Below are 4,308 nucleotides of genomic sequence, written 5' to 3' on the forward strand. Positions count from 1 at the left end.
AATATTTGTCGCCTTACAAGGTATCATGTTCGCAGGGTGAAACTTGGCAGAACAGGAAATTAATTTTTTGTACGAAATAAGTTTGGTTAATAAAGGAAATGAAAGCATATAACCTTATTGAATTCAAGAATTATAAAAATTATAATTTTATTAAAAGTGACTCTAAATTCAATAGTAAGTTAACTAAAATAATCTAAATAATGACTAAAAAGACTCTAAAAAATGCATATGATGAGAAATTATCACAACTCAAAACTTAATCTATTTCTTGTTTTAAAGTACCAACTCTTTACAAAATAGTGAAATTTGAAATTCAAACATCATTTCAATTTTTCATGTCGATTAACTTCAAAACAATAGGAATCGAACTTAGCATCATGTTCAAAATCACTTTCATCTTAATGACAACAATTTGGAATTTCAAATAACTCATTCAGCAATTGTTCATTTAGTTTAATTCTCTTTTCACACAATCTTACAAAAATTCCCCTCAAGTGTTTAGCAAAGATTATGAATTTATTACTCAAATCTTAAAATATGCATCATTCTACCATAGGCTTGAAAAAAATAAAGATAACAATCACAATACAACAAACACATACACTTTTGGAGAACTTTTAAATTCTAATGAGACTTATGTAAAGGTATGATAGTTTTGTATTATAGCCTTCACTATTTGGAGTTAGGCACAATCTTAAATTAACCTGCTTTTTACACAATTTCATGATGGAGACTCCCATACATTGGCATTAGAACATAGAAAAACTGGTGATATTAACCAGAATACACAAATTGAAGTAAATATTTGCTTTAATTTTTTTTTCAATAATAGTAACTAACAACAACTTTTCTAATATAATTTTTTTTTATTTTGAGAAACACTACCCCAATTTTAAAAGGTAGCTATCTCGCAATCCAAAACTTAAAAATTTACCAAGTCAAGACAAAAAAATTTCTTCCAAATTAACTCCAAGAAAATTTGGTTAATTAAAATATGGTCTTTGACTTGTAATGTGACTTGTAACTACAGGAATGGATAAAGGCTCAAAGTGGGATAGCAAAAGACAAATTAACCAAAAGACAAAGTGGGATAAAGGCTTAAGGTACCAAAAAATTGTCTAAGTGTATGTATAAATCATAACTAATTCAATTAAGAATAAATCCAAATTTTGAAAAAATAACACATATCTAGATAATCACACATCAAGAAATTACAGTGTTTGAGCTCAAAAAGTCGCAACTAGGATATTAGAGAGTTATGAACAATACCAAACAAGTAAAAAATGTTTCTTCAAAAATTTTCATAAGAATTCTGTAACTACAAAGCAATCATAGTTGCATGCTCACAGTGAATTCAGGAGATGGAAACAAATCAGCATATCAGAGCTAATATAATGACTAAAAATCAAATTTCACATAATAATAGATAACATGACACAATTGAAGTTGATCAAACTTCATCATCATAATGTAATTCAAATTTAATTAAAAAAAAATTAAAATAACAAAAATAAAATAAATTTGCAAAATTAAATAGTACCTCTACATATCGGTTGCCTTCCTTGAAGCTCTTCTTTAACATCATTAACTTGACGGTTCAACCACTAATAAGGTGTCATTTATGACACAAATAACGCATCATTTTTCTTGAGAAATACATGATGTTGATTCGGTATATTTTTCAGTTGGACATTTGTGAACAAGGCATAAATTGAATCTCGAACTTCATCAATATCTTCGTTTTTCATCAATTTTTTTGTGAGAAAAATATATTTGACTTCAAAAAGTATAAAATAATATTTGATTCAAATTTATAATTGAAGAAAATCTAAAATAAGATTTCATTAAGATTTATAAATTTAAGAAAATCTAAAATAAGATTTGATTCCTATTTATAATTGAAATAAATCTAAAATAAGATTTGATTCAGATTTATAATTGAAGAAAATCATTGACCAAGTTGAAAAGAAGACGTGGTCAAGATTTGAAAAGATTTGATCAAGATTTATCTACAGCAAAATATGAACATAACCGATCTGAAGAATTTACAAATCCAATCTAAACAAAATACGAACAAAATCAATCTGAAAAATTTACAAACTCAATATAAACAAAATACAAACAAAATAAATCTGAAGAATTTACAAACTCAATTTGAACAAAATATGAACAAAATCAATCTAGAAGAAATGATCATATTGCATTTCGAAATAAATAATTGGCTAAAGAACATATTATCAAAAAGTATCTTGTTCAGAATTATTTTTGAATAAGCATTGTTGACCAATCTAGGAATGGAGATACAATTCAAAATTAAACAATGACTAAATTAAACCCTAATTTTAATTATAAATAGATACATAAGGTTGAAGAAGATCATCGAAAATCAGAAAAGAGTTGAGGAACACATAAGCTCCAAATTTAAAATTCACCTTAGAGTTCAAAGATAGAAACACTTGTTCAGGTCAGAAATATTTTCTAAGTGTTTCATCCTAGAGCGCGAGAGTTATTATTATTATTATTATTATTATTATTATTATTATTATTATTATTATTATTATCATTATTATTATCAGTTTTGTTAAAAGCAAACACTTGAAGTTCTAATCTTTAATTTGGAGTTTTCAAGTTGTTAGGAGAAGACTTGACTTGTAAGTCTAAGCTCATGCATAGCATTTCATTTTATTGTGATTGTTTGTTGTGATTAATATGTATTGTGTGTGGTGATAATTTCTCTTAGATGATTTGATGTTATAGTGAGATTTATTGATTTCCCTTGAGTGATTTTGATATTTTAATGTGATATTTTCTTGATGGAATGTTTGTGCAATGACACGGTTCTATTATGATTGTTTGCGTGTTCTTCTTACTTGTATTATACTGTCATCATGTTTTCAAAACTCACCTCCTTCGTTGTTTGTGTTTGATTGGCTTGGCCCTGCGTTTGCGAAAACGCAGCTATTATAGGTTAATGAATCTTGAAGTTCAAGTTTGGGAGGAACCACGCTCTGATAGGTGATACCGAGAATAAGGGCTTAAATTGTATTTTACTTTTTTTTAATTTGAAACGAATTTTTGTATGAATATCTAAGAAGCACTAGTAAGTTTTTAAATTATATCAAGTAATAATACTTAAATAAAGCTTATTGAGATTACACTATTTTAATGGAGAAAATAAGTTTAAAGTGTTCCTTTTGATTTTTGAGAAACATGATATCCTAAGTTAAAAATAAAAGTTTTTATTTCTTGGATTAATATTTTTATTTATCCGCTTCAAATTTTATAGAAATATGATATAAATTATTATATATTATTTTTGGGTTTAGGGTGTCACAATAGGGTTCACAATGAGAAGAACAATGAAGAGGAGGAAGACACTAGCGAAGTGAAGTTTACGTAATGAAGAGGAAACTGAAGCTGTTTTCAGTTATATATAAAACTCTATTACAACGCTTTTTCGAAAGAGCGCTGTAAAAAACCTCCTTATTTTATTTTTTAAAACCTTATTCCAGCGCTTTTTTAGAAGCCTTTTAAAGCGCTTGTCCACAAGCGCTGTAATAGACCTCCTTATTTTATTTTTTACAACGCTTGTCCACAAGTGCTTGGACAAGAGCTTTAAAAGACCTCTTTGTTTCTTATGTAACATGGCTGTATTTTTAAAAGCCTTTTACAGGGCTTGTTGGAAAAGCATTGTAAAAGACGTCCTTATTTTATTTTTAAAAGCCTTTTACAGCGCTTTAGTAAGAAGCTCTTTAAAAGATCTCTTTGTTTTCTTATGTAATAGAGCTGTTTTTTTAAATGCATTATACAACGCTTATTGCCAAAGCGTTGTAAAAGACCTCCTTATTTTATTTTTAAAAGCCTTTTACAGCGCTTTGGCAACAAGCGCTTTAAAAGAACCTTTTAACTTGGTATAAAACAAACTTTGTGACCTCCTTATTTTTTTTTAAAGGCTTTTATAGCGTTTATGGACAAAAGTGCTGTAAAATTACAAGTTTATATTCAGTTCAGTTCAAGTAAAATACCTATATTTGGATTTTTTTTTTCAAAATAATTATTTAACTACCTATATATATATTAATGCTAAATTACATGATCAGCTCATATTAGGATGATCAATTCAAGTTCAAGATAAATTCCCAGTACTCAAACAAAGCTTTCTCAAGTTCAATATAAGCCGAAAATGGCAGGTCAAACATACACTTAAATTACATGAACTTAGGTATCAAATACAGTTCAAGATAAATACTAAAATGCTCAATTCTGGCAGATCAAACAATTAAATTACATGAACTCAGTTCAGATTAC

Source organism: Cicer arietinum, chromosome 4, assembly GCF_000331145.2.
Source record: "Cicer arietinum cultivar CDC Frontier isolate Library 1 chromosome 4, Cicar.CDCFrontier_v2.0, whole genome shotgun sequence".
Taxonomy (NCBI): Eukaryota; Viridiplantae; Streptophyta; class Magnoliopsida; order Fabales; family Fabaceae; genus Cicer; species Cicer arietinum.